Genomic DNA, 13,813 nt, shown 5'->3' with positions numbered 1-13,813 from the left:
AAACAAATTCCTGCTATGATGATGTCACCTACCGTGGAATTATTCTGGTCTGAAGCAACGGCTGAGGTGGGCAGAGTTTCGCTGAATATTATTCGGTTGACAGACAGGGTCTCCCTCATTCCGGGGCAGAAGGCTTTCTCACAATTCTTCCCTTCCAGTCCCACGGATGCAAATCACCACGGGGTCACTCACCGAACCAGTCTCACTTGGAGACAGTAACACCAGGGATGGAGGACGGGGCCGGTGGGTGCGTGGGACTCAGGGACATTAATGTTAATTGTGGAGAGACGAACATTCACTGCGGGACAAGGAGAAGAAGGCTGAGAGTAAGGGCGGGAGGTGGAAATAAATGACTGCTCGGGAAGAGAAAAGGGTTGGGTCAAAATTAAGGGTGAATGCTCGGAAATGTAATTAGTAAAGGTTTGTGATGAGGGGGTGATAGTGGTGACTATGGAGTGATTGGAGGCCATGGGGGGCTTTTGAGAGAAGTTTGGCGAGCGTCCAGGGAGGAAGAGGCGTGAGGTTGTCGGTGGGATGGATGGAGGTGGGAATGGCGGTGATGGCGTTCGGAGAGACCGATCAGCCAAGGGTCAGGAGGAGAGCGGCATGGAGTTGACGATGGGTAATGGAGGGGAGTTAGAGGTGGATATTGCGGAGAGTGGCATGTGGCTGTATGTGCGGAGATCAGATTCCGAACTAGCCTTAGTATCGCAGTCCTATGTCTGGAATTTATTGTTTTCCGGCAGCAGTTCAGTAAAATAATTCCTGAAATGTTTTCCTAAAATAAGTGTTTTAAGGTAAATATGTAGTTCTTAAACAGAGGGTAAATAGTGACGTAGTGCAGAGGGGTTCATTCTCCAGTTAGAAATCTGGTGCTGGAGAGAAATAAACTGTCCCTGAATCTGGGGATGTGGTCCTTCAGACTCTGTCAACACCTCATTGACGGTGGCAATGAGAAGAGGGTATGTTCAGGATTGAACACCCTTAATGATAGATGTCCCGTTTCTAATCATCAATTTTCGAAGATGCTTTCGATGCCAGAGAGGCTGTTTCCCGTGATGCACTCGGCTGAGAAGTCTGCAGCTGTTTTTATTATTTTCTTGGAAGTGATGGAAGTTCGGCCGGGTGATCATTGAAGGTTCAGGGCGGAGTTTTTGTTTTGGGAGTTTCACCGCCCGTTCGCACAGCGAGGGGCGCGGACGTAAGACATAGACTGTGACCTTCAGTACACCGATATCCCGGTCCGGCCTGGTCTCCTAGAGCTCACAGTAGGTCTCAGTAGAGGATGTCACTCGAACCCTCCAAGCAGCCCCACCATTCTCTGTGAAGATGTGTATTCAAACCTGAGCAAAGCTCCTCGTCTGCACAGCTGACTTTGGCAATAACTTCCACAGTCTCATCATACTCTGGCAGAATAAATTCCTTTTCGTCTCCTTCCTTCTAATTTGAGGTTGTGTTCTCCCAAGAAGTGGTCCCACTGACCAGTAATCTGAATCCGTGTGCCCCGCAGAAGTTCCTCAGCCACGTATTAACATGCCAAATTATTCTCTTCTCATCCTCCGTACGGTTCAGGGAGGTTTCCGGAGGTAACAATCGTTGATGTCCTGTTCTGCCTTTTTATCACTTAGCATCCTTCAGTCTCTCTTCTGACCTCCTTACTTTGATTATTGGTGTTGACATGTATCAAGATATCTGACTACCTACACTTCCACGTCAATGCCTTGACCCTTGAACCTGCGAGGGAGGGAACACACCATTCGGGTGTTTCTAAGCACGCACGGAATCTCGACTCTGCTGCTCTGGCGTTTTAATCCCCTTTCAACACTGCCGTCCTCTTCACCACTCTTCCGAAAAATAAATGAGGTAAATGAGTGTTCAGGGAGAGAACGGGTCAATTAAGGGTGAAAGCTCGGAAGCTTGTTCAGTAACAGGAGAGGTGGCTGCTTGGAGGTTACTGTGATGGTGATTGGGGTCACCGGCGTTTGAGAAGTCCGATCTGCGGGGATCCAGGGAAGAGACGGCATGTGGTTTCCGGTGGAAGGAGACCTTGGAGCTGACGGTGGTGGTGGTTGCTGGTGGTGGGGGGTGTGCGTGTGGCTGATGTTGGGTAGGGGGTGTGATGGGGATTATGAAGGTGATTATGCGGTTTGGTGTGGTTCGTAGAGATCGGTCAGAGATGTTCAAGGGAAGGAGTGAAGTGTGGATGATGGTGGGAAAATCAGAATCAGAACCAGGTTTACTATAACCGGGTCATGTTGGACAATCTGTTGTTTTACGACAGCAACTTAGTAAAATACATAGTTAGGTCTGAATATAAAATAAGAATTTCAATTAAATATTTACTTCTTATAAAGATGATAAATAGTGAGGTAATGTATATGGGTTCATTGTCCACGCAGAAGATTCACGTTGGCGGGAAATAATCTGAGCCCGAATGTGGGTCTCCAGGCTCCGTTTACTCCTCTTTGACTGCAGCTTCCAAAGTAGGAAATCCTTCATGATGGATGCCGCCTTTCTGATCATCGCGGTTGGCAGATGCCTTCTCTGCTGGAGATGCTGGTGGCCGTTATGGAGTTGGCTGAGATTTCTGCAGTTGTTATTTCTTCCCCGAGGGAGTGATGGAAATACGGCGGTGTGATCATTCAAAGTGCAGGGAGGGTTTGCGGTTTTGGGAGATTCATTGCTCATCCTGCCCATTAATGCAGTGAGGGACGTGGAGGAGACCGGTATCTTGTGCTTGCCAGTACCCTGATACTGAGTCCCTGCACGGTTCTCCCAAAGCATGCAGAAGATCACAGCAGAGGATACCACTCGAACCCTGAACGCTGCCCTGGATAATCAAACCTGATCAACGCTCCTTGTGTATTCCGGGACCCCACTGGCATCATTTCCCCACCATTTAAATATTCAGCTGTCTCCACTTGAACTCTTCCCCATAGACCGCTCCGATTACCACCACCTCCAGTAGCTCAGGGTTTAGAAGATTCCGCAGATAAGTCCACAAGATAGAGAAGGATAACTAAACCAATTGACCCAGCGTGTCTGTTTCTCCTTTTCATCATGGCTAATTCATTTTCCCTCTCAGCCGCAGTCTCATGCCTTCCCCCGTTTCACTTCACGTCCTACAATCTATCAAAGTCAGACTTAAATATACTCAATTAACTGGCCCCCATCGTTGATTATGACAATGAATTCCACAATTTCACCAAGTTCTGGCTGAAATGAAATTCTCCTCCTGCCCATCACTCTATTCTGCGGCTGTATTCTCCCAGGAAGAGATCTCACTGCCCTGTAAATCTGAAATCCTGTCTCCTGCAGCGGTTCCTCAGCCACACATTCATCTGCCAAATTATCCTTATCTTCTGCTGTCTGCCGTGTGGCACGGGAAGGGCTCCAAAGATGACTACCGTGGATGTCCTGTTTTACCGCTTTCATACAAACACATATATAAAACATAGAACCATAGACCTACAGCACAATACAGACCCTTCGACCCACAAAGTGCTGCCGAACATGCTCCTACCTTAGAAATTACTAGGTTTAAACATAGCCCTCTATTATTCCTAAGCTCTATCTACCTATCCAAAAGTCTCTTAAAAGACCACATCGAATCTGCCTCCACCACCGTCGCCAGCAGCCCATTCCACGCACTGTCCAATCTCTGAGTAAAAAAGTTACCCCTGACATCTTCCCTGTACCTACTCCCCAGGACTTTAAATCTTTGTCCTCTTCTGGCAACCTTCAGCCCTGGGAACAAAAACAAAACAAAAAACAAACCTCTGACTGACTATCCAGACTATCTCTAGAAACCCAAATTCTTCCAGCAACCTAAAGTCTCACTTCAGTACCTCTTTATTTTTTAAATCGATGTCATTCGTACTGAGAGGTACGGAGACATCTGGCTGCCGACGCTTCCACTTCAGAACGCCATGGACCAGATCTGAGACATCTCTGACCCGGGCACCTGAGAGCATCAGACCATCCGGGAGTCTCTATCGCGCCTGCAGAATCTCCAATCTGCTCTCCGTTGTTTTAATCTCCTCTCAACCCTGTCGTCCCCTTCAAGACTCTTCGTACCTGGGCGGCAGCACTAGATTCAGTGCCAGAAACCCGGTCTCTGCGACCCACGTTCCTCCCTTATAGGCAGTCATGAACGGTATCCACAGTGTATCATCACAGAGGGGAACGGGCACAGATTACTCAGCTCTAGATCCAATTTCCTTTCATTCTACTGACAATATTGTCATTCTACTAACAAGAAGTCTGACAATAATTCAGGGAAGCTACAGCTAGTTGCTTCTGATGGTAATTTGGTTATCTGGGAGACCATATCTGACGAACGGAAAAAAGCACAGCAATCGGAGACATTCTCACCGCACTATTGTGCTTACGTGGACGAGGAATGAAGAATTATGAAGAAAAATAGAAACGCACCTGATAATTAGCTCACCTAATTGCAGAATAGAGAGCAAGAAGACAGCCGAATTATAAATCTTTATGTCATTCATTTCTGACGTTTCATGAGCTTGAACACAGGATTCCACGGGTACCTCACCGCATTCCTTAGTTCATCCCGGAATTTGCTCTGGGTCAGGACGTAAATGCACGTATTAGAATATGAGCTGAGTATCTGCAGCATTCTGGATGTCGTTTCTGTGATGTAACGTGGTTCAGTACCATAACAAGCAAAACTCTTTGAAATCGTCTGACAGATGTAAAATATAACTTGTTTTACCCACAACAATATGAAACTACCGGTTATGCTGAAGAGCAAAACGATGGATTTTCGTCGGTTCTCCATCTCCCGGTCCTTCTCATTCTCTCCACTCTTTTATCCCCGGAGCCCCCTGCGGGCTCGACTGGCCTCTAGAATTCGTCTGACAGTCATAATGTTGAACAGCAAAATCGGAAAGAATGGGACATACGGTGTAAAAATGTGATGAAATATCGCAAATGCAGCCCATGAGAGAGGGTTTTTGTATCTCGGTGTAAGAACACAATACTAAGGAACACCATTAATTATGACCTTATGCTCTGATGCAAAGCCCCAAGGGACATTCTACAAACAGGCCAGCACACTCTCTGTCCCGATGACCACAGCCGCCGTTCTCTCGGTGCAATATTTTGTTTTCAGCTTCTTACAGCAAATAGCCACAAATCGATCGACGTTGAAAGCGACAGTCAGCCAGACAGAGGTCGCAGTTCTTGCAAAAATCAACCCGAAACGGAGATTACACACAGGAGTTATGATGAGAAATGAATGGAGAAAATAATACCAAGCAGTCCAACTCAGCAGCGGATCCGAGATAACGACCAGGATATCGGCCACTGCCATTTCCATCAGGCAGCGAGTGACATATTTGGAGAGACCGCACGTTCCCCGATGCAGACTTGCAATCGTCATCAAGTTCCTTGGAACAGAGGCAGAGAAAAGCAAGAACAGAAAATACAGAGCAGAAACTAATTCAGCAGTTTGAGGGGATCCTGCAATATTTCCAGTTCATTGTCGCATTTAGTGAAATTGTCATCCAGAGACAGAAGCGGATTTTACACTGTAAAATGAAGTCAAAATGATGCCTATACTAATTCAGAAATCTGAAGTGACAGAGGAAAACTAAAGCCCGGTTTTCATCCTCCTCAGACTCATTTTTTTTTTTTTTTTACTGCTGCCTTAGCAGCGGTTGGATGAAATTAGTAAATCTGTTGGCGGGATTGGTACACTCCCATGGCGCCCCCGTCAGCGGCAGAAAAGGTGGCGTGCGGAACAATGGCGGGAAATATTCCAGCAAGAACAGAATATGTGGAAAAACATTTAAGTTGTCTCTTCTGAGAAACGCACACACACACACACACACACACACACACACACACACACACACACACACACACACACACACACCAAGCAGAGATACGAAAGAGAGAACAAGGTCGGGTGACAACGGTCAAATGACGATGCTACTGTTGCACAAACTGAAGAAAATCTACAGAAATGGGAGGTCCAAGGCAACACACAGTGAGAACATGAACATCTCTGCTGAGAATTGTGTGCGTGATGTTGCTGATGTAAAAAAAAATTGTGCGCATGTCAAAGCTGCCTGAGGGTGGACGAAAGTTGTGAAGAAAAAATTCAGGCTGCGAAGTAATGGGCAGTCTGGTGACATAATTCATCCTCAACCTGTCTGTCTCTTATACAGTGTGAGAACGTGAGGTTCATACACTTTTACAAATTTCGTCCATGAATCTGGCACTGAATCATCATTTGTGATTATCTTCATGTTTTCGTCAATTTACATTTTACACAATTACATTAATCAATGCACCCATACACACATCCCAAACATGTTATCCCCAAGTACGTGAGAAATCCATATTCATGTTTTTGTGGGTGTATCTGGGGGTTCAGGCGGATTTGGCGTGATCTTGATAGGTCTACGGAACTGGCGGTCTCCTCATGGGTTTTGAGATGCCGGGGATTTTTGCTGTCAAGGCAGCCATCTCGTGTTTGAAACTATCCTGTGCCTGGATCATCCAATGTCTGGTTTGAGGTGTACCTGCATTTTGGGGTGCGCTCTTATTTAGAGATCGGCGAAGATTTGGGGGTTCACTCGGGTTTTCGTGATCTGTGCATATTTTGTTTTGTACTGTTGAGTATAGGGGTATACAGGGGTTTGTGGTGAGTAGCAAATACAGATTGTGTCTGCCAATCTGTAAACAATTTTGGGGTATTTGTGAAGATTTTTTAATGCCGAGTCAGACATTTTCTGAACTGGTTGAAATGATTCCGGCTCTGAAATAATCCATTATGCATTTGGAAGTGTCAGCGTGTTTTAGGTGCGCACTGACTTGGGGATTGCGCAGATTTATGGGGATGTTTTCGGAATTCGGAGATCTCACAGAGTTTTGGTGTCTGCGGATTTGGAGTTGTGACTTGTCTAAATTTTGCATCATTTACACATACTTTCATAATAGGTTTAGGACGTTACCTATGTGAAGGGGGTTTCTTTTTTTTGGTTTCTTGGTTGACCACTCGGAGGGTCCTGAGTTGTTTGGAGAGTCGAGGAGTTCGGAGGGTCCTGAGCTGCGAGTCGAGGAGTTCGGAGGGGATCGAATGGTGGCCAGAAGACTTCAGTAATTGAGCTCCAACGGTTGGACACGAAGTGGTTTGGACTTTGATAAGTTTGGCGCCTTTTCTTTAATTTTCTCTTCATGTATACTGTATCGTTATTAATCACTTAGTTATAGTAACCTTTATAAATTGTACTCATTTAATCGCATATGGTGTACTGTCTGTTTTTGGGCGAGGCGGGGACATCACACAGCATCCACACCAGCTGATTGCCCAGTTTGGCGGGGCCGAAGGCTGCTCCCCCTAGACAAGAACGAGCTGAGCGAGCCTGAGGCGACCCACGGAGTTACACCTACAAATTTGCGAAGCACAATAATTTACGAAGCCATCATGTACACCAATCGAAATGATTATTTTTTTGGGATTACGAGTTTCCCAGCGGATTTGATGCAAACGTGGATATTCGGTGTGCTCTTTTTCAAGGATGTGTGCGTATTTGGGATGCACATGATTGAGATGCAAACTTAATTGGAAATTGCCCAGACTTAGGGGTATCCTCTCCGTTAAAGGGATGCAAACTGATTGGGGGTTTGTGCATCTGCACTCCATCCGCCGCACAGGCGGTATCTCCAAGTGGTCACCCATTTTAATTCCACTTCCCATTCCCATTCCGATATGTCCATTCATGAGTTCCTCCATTGTCACGATAAGGCCACACTTAGGTGCGAGGAACAACAGCCTATAATCCGTTTGGTTAGCTTCCAAACTGATGGCATGAACATTGCTTTGTCAAACCTCTCTTTCACCATTTTTCAACCCTTTGTTACACTCACTTAATATCTCCTTGCCAGCCATAGCCTCCCTATGGTCCTGCTCCCCTTATCCCATTTTTTTCTTTCCTCCATAGCCTTCTGTCTCTTTCAGCAATCAGTTTCCTAGCACATTGCTTCATCCATCCACCTCCAAGTTTCACCTGTCGTCTGGAGTTTCTCTTTCCCCTCACACCATCTTTCAAATCTAGTCCTATGTTTTTTTTTTCCCTCCAGTCCTGCTGAGGGGCTTTGGCCCAAGACGTCGACTGCGTTCTTTTCCAACGATGCTGCATGGCACCTTCTCCAGCATTTGGACTAATCCCGCCCCCCGTTTTGTTAGGTATTCAGTTATATGGGGCATTAATGTACAGCATTCAACACTGCATATACTCGTGCCTTTGATCCAGCTAATCGCATTCAGCCGACTCAAGGATTTAAGTTAATCTCCAGTTGAATTCTATGGACAGCGTAGCAAGTTAAAATATGGGTGTCTTAGGAATGCATTCCTATGAATGACCGGGACATGCTGTTACATGATCATACTCGTCCGTGTTAAGGCTACGGAGACAATAACATTATCATCATGGTCAACGATGGTCAAACTCATACTCAGCAGTAGTATGAAAGTATCTCGAAAATGCGTGTGAGTCCCAAAATCTGCGCACTTCCTCAAGTAAGGACGCACATTCGATGACCCAGACGAGGAATTATTTCAACATAAAATGGCTGCCTTGATACTAAAAGCCCCACGCATCCCAAAGGTCGTGGGTACATCATCAAAACCACCGACACACACAGATCAACCCAAATCCTTATGAACTCCCAGATACACCGACAGAAATGTGGCGACTCCATATTCACCTACAAACCACCAAATATGCTATCCCCAAATACGAGCTCATCCCCATATTCAAGAAGAAGCCCTAAAATCCGTGTGCATCCATGTGCACCCGAGACACCGTACAACCCATTTTCGCTGACACGCCTAATTTCCGCGCAATGCCGAATGCAGCGCGCACCCTAAACCCGCTGACACCCCCACATGCCCATGAGATTTTTCCGAGCAAGATACATTCGAAACAGTTGAGAAATTGGCAGACTCGACGTTAACAATCCGCACTCAAAACATTCTGGTGCAAATCCTGATCCGCCAACACACCCAAATGTGTGTGTATCTCCAAATACGTGTGCATGGCCATGTTTGAGACTAAATTTCGAGTGTCGTCTGAGTTTCTTCCTTAAATCTCACCGGCGGTTCTTTTCTCGCATTCCCTTCAAACTTGCAGCAATTTCGAAAAGCACAGCGCAGTACCTTTAAATGTACATTTAAAGTATTTTGCAGTATTGATAAAGAATTAGACCATTAGTCTGTAAAGTAGCCCAGCGCTCCCGATTATCGGAATACACTTTAGCTGAGGCTTTGCATTGATAAATCAAAACTGCCCGCCATGAATCCACAAATCCTGTGCACATCACCAAATCAGTGCGCACTCGAAACACGCCGACACACCACATGCATGATAGATAATTCCGAGGCAGAATTCATGTCCAACATTTCAGAAAATGGCTGTTTCGACATTTAAAATTCGTACACTCCCCAAAATACGATCGCAACTGTCGATCGGTCAACCAATAACTCACGGAATATACGAACATCACAACATCTAATTACACCCCCGTAATTGACTACAAAACCCAAAATTTGCAAGTATCCCCAAATCCTTTTGCATATTTGCCGCCTACCCCTAAATCTACGAACACCCGAAATCAGTGCTCACCCCCATAATTGAGGATTCAACTTCAAATCCGTGCGTATTCTCAATCCAAATTCACATCATAGCAGTGTGCACCACTTATTCTCAGACACTGCCGAATATCTGCGCGGCCCAATTCAGTGCGCGCCCCAAAACCGCTATCTTCCTGACATGCAGTTTAAAATCCTTTCAAGAATTCAGAAAATGGATGCCTCGTCATTAAAACCCGCACATAGCCCAAAATTAACGTGCAACTTCAGATCCGCCATCACGCCCAAATCTTTATATCACCCCATATCCGTGTTTACATGTACACAATCCCAAATCCAGGTACACCTCAAAAATGTGCACCACCACTGGGAGCACACCCTACAATTCATGTAAATATCACACCCGCGGAGAAACTCACTTGTACATTAGATTATCCGAGAGGAAGTATCATTTAAAATACTTCATGTCAAATTTCCAATTAAATTCATTATTCACGTGATCTAAATGAAATAACTTTGAGATTCGGCACACCTCCAAACCGCAGACGTGAGAAATCCGGATGCATCTGCAAATGCAAATACATCCCCACAACTTCAAACCGTGGACACACACACGCTAATTAGATTACCTCAAAAGAATAATTTCAGACATACACAAGAAGACAAAATCTGTGTACAACGAGCCCCACAAATGAATGTGGGGGTTTCAGCGTGTTTGGGCTGCACATGGATTTGGTGATGCGCACCAATTCGACGATGCACATGGATTTGGTGATGTTCGCTTATTTGCGTTGCCTTTTCAATCATGGGACACACATACATTCGGTGAGTGAACGGATCAAAAGTTGCGTGCCGATTATTAATGTGGAGGCTGCCATTTCCTCAATTGCTTTTATTGATTGTTACTCCGGGAAAATCTGATGTACAAGTGGCCCAGTCCGTGGGTTTCGGTTTCGCACTGAATTGGCGATTGTGCAATTTTATTTTTTGTCGTCGAATACGGGTTCTACACGGTCTTGTGGTTCATATGAATCTGGGGTTGTGCATGGATTTAGGAGCGTACTCTCGGAAAGGGTTGCAAACTGATTTAGGGGAGTGCTCCGATATAAGGGTGCGCACCTTTTTAGGGATAGGAAATTTAGGGTAGTTGGCGAATATCTGAGTCCCTACGTTTTTGTGAGTGCATATCGATTTTGTGACGTACGTAGGGACTTTGAGATACGTGGTGGTTTTTACTGTTAAGACAGCCATTTGTGTTTGCGATGATTATCCGTCTGGGTCATCTAATGCGCTCTCGTATTTGAGGATGTGCACAGATTTGGGGGTGCGGGCGGATTTTAGTGATCAGTGTCCTGTTCGGGTTGTAGTCTTGAATATGGGGCTGCCCACTGATTTGGGATGACAAGCAGATTTGGGTGTGTCGCCGATCTGAAAAACGGATTTTGGCTTTCTAACCTGGAGACAGTCGTTTTCTGAATTGATTGAAATGTTTGCTTGTCTAGGATAAATCATTATGCAACTGGCGTGTCAGCCGGTTTGGGGTGCGCAACGATTTTGGGTTTGCGCAGATTTAGGGCTACCTCGGCATATATGGGTGGCAACTGATTTGCGATGCGAACAGATTTAGTGAAAACAGCGGATTTGTGGGTACATACAGAGTTGGTCTCCTGAGGATAGTTTCGGCGAGTACGTGTGCACAGTAATGGGTGGATTTGGAACCACATAGTATCTAATGGTGCTTTCTGATTGGGAGGTTGCACAAGCTTAGGGATGTATCAACCAATATCGGTGAACGTCAAGACGTCAGTATGGATTTCGGGTGCACAAGGGTGCCTGACGATTGGGGATGAGATCAGGTTTAGGGGTGTGTCGGCGCATATGGGTGCACATGAATTTTTTGGTGTCAGTCGGTTTGGGGCTGCGGTGAACATCAAAGTCATCTCATTTATAGTGTCTTTAAGAACAGCTCCACTATGTTCTCGCGATTTCATTAAGGTGAATGCTGTCACTCTAAAGTGGCTCTTCCTTTGGGAAATTCAAATGTGTATACGTGGGTGTCAGCAGGTTTGGTGGTGTACACGATCTTTGATGCTCCCTTTGGCTTTAGGGTCCTGACAAATCTCAGGTTGTTTAATTGATAGTTTCTTTATTAATAAATAAACTTTGTAACTTTGTGAACTATTTGAAATTACTTCTCCTTTCGGCTAACCAAATCTGTAAGTGGGAGGTGTTGACAGGTTCGAAGTGCACAGCCATTTGGGTGTGCAGATGGATTTGGGAGTGCACGTGGATTTTTGGATGTCGGAGGAATTGTGTTAATGCCAAAATTCAAATAGTTTCGTTTACAGACAATTGGATAAAAATGCACTTTATCGTTGAGTTTTGTTCTTGCTACTTTTAATGTGGATTAATCTATCTTGTGAAATGTTTGAAATGTTTCTTGCTCTAAGATAAACAATACAGAATCGGTGCAGGAATAGGCCATTCGGCCCTTCTAGCCAGCACCGCCATTCACTGTGATCATGGCCGATCATGGCCGGTCATACACAATCAGTACCCCGTTCCTGCCCTCTCCCCATATCCCTTGACCCCGCTATCTATAAGAGCTCTATCTAACTCTCTCTTGAATGCATCCAGAGGATGCGAACAGATTTAGTAATTCGGAAATATTAGATATCTGAAGATTGTTTCAATCAGAGATAATTTCAGAATCAATGCATCTTAAACTTTTCACTGGTATTCTTGTAACTTTAAGCTGGAGGCAGGCATTTTGAGAACTGTTCGAAATGATTCTTGCCCTGTGATGCTGTACGGTGCATGTACGTGTGTCAGCGGGTTTGCGATGCCCATTGAATTGAAGATTACACAGAGTAAAGGGAAAATATTCAAATATGAAGTGCACACAGTTTTGGCGCTGCGCCTGGATTTGGGCATGCGTCAGATTTAGGAGTGTGCTCTGGAATATGGGGTGTACACGGATTAGTAGATGAACACAGATTCGGGTGTGTCGGCGGATTTTAGATAGCACATGAATTTTGGTGTTCGTGCGCATTGGTGATGTGACGAATATTCCGGTCCTGTCACTTGGACACTGGTGGATGTACAGATTTGGAGGGATTAGGAATCTCGAGGCTGTTACCTTATGACAGCAACCTTGTACGCTCCCTGAAATGATCCTTGCTCAACGATAATCCAATCTGTATTGGAACGTGTCAGAGAGATTGGGGAGAACGTATTTGTGATTGCATGTGGATTAAGGGGAGGACACGAATTGAACTGACTGTGGATTTCTGTTTGCTACTCATGTGGGGGTTGCTTACGGATTTGTTGCTGCGCACAGACTTGGGAGAGGAACTTGTGTTTGCTGCACATTGGTTAAGGGATGCACCATAATTTGGAGAAGCACAAATATTTAAGCATAGGTATGTCAAATAAATTTGCTCATATTTTATGTTTTTTTTTAATATTTTGGTGCAGTTGGACCGGGGATGCACATAGATTTGTGCGCCTCAGCTGGTTTAGGGGTGTACACGGATTTTGTGGCGTCGGTCTATCCTATGAGCTTACATAGGAATTATCGAACTGTAGTCTGCTGCTAGAAAGGCGAATGTTAATGACATTTACACCTGAATGCTCATGTCTGTGAACTTGAACACGAACTGAAAAGTTGAGTCTCAAGTACATCCCAAACACTGGAGCCCAAACAATGTTCCTGCCCAAGATCGAACTGGGGACCTTTCGCGTGCGAAGCGAACGTGATAACCACTACACCACAGAAACGGGGCAAAGCGTTCATTGCTCAGCGCTGTTGAACAATGACCAGAGGCACCCCCTCCCCACAGCAATAAGAACAAAACATTGCCCACCGTTCCTCTCAGCTTTCAGTAACAAGTATTAAATTTGTATGACGTATGCAGTGACATGCATTGACAACTTCCTGTGAAGGTACGACATGCAACAGGTAACTGTACTGTGTTGCATACATAAAGCAAGCAATTAAAACCTCTTCCTCTAGCTTCCATCAGTCTCCACAGATTGGCGATCCGGCCCAGCTGTTAAATTCCACAGTGCCTTTAAGATTTCTGACCCTGTCTCCTCGTCCGTTCTCTTCACCTCAGATTACGAGTTAATTGAAGCAAGTGAGTGAACCATGTGCCGATACATTTATAAAGAACAGGACGCGTTACAAGC

The 13,813-nt window shown here is 45.3% G+C and overlaps 1 non-coding gene across 1 annotated transcript; it reads right to left on the bottom strand.

The window, feature by feature from the left end:
- Positions 1–13,329: 13,329 nt before the first annotated feature.
- On the bottom strand, positions 13,330–13,402 carry trnaa-cgc (transfer RNA alanine (anticodon CGC)). Its single transcript has one exon. It is a non-coding gene; the product is annotated as a tRNA-Ala (tRNA).
- Between the last annotated feature and the right edge of the window lie 411 nt (positions 13,403–13,813).

Source organism: Hypanus sabinus, unplaced genomic scaffold (assembly GCF_030144855.1).
Source record: "Hypanus sabinus isolate sHypSab1 unplaced genomic scaffold, sHypSab1.hap1 scaffold_742, whole genome shotgun sequence".
Classification (NCBI taxonomy): domain Eukaryota; kingdom Metazoa; phylum Chordata; class Chondrichthyes; order Myliobatiformes; family Dasyatidae; genus Hypanus; species Hypanus sabinus.
The sequence above is the reverse complement of the archived record's forward strand: the minus strand, read 5'-3'. Positions and strand labels throughout refer to the sequence as shown.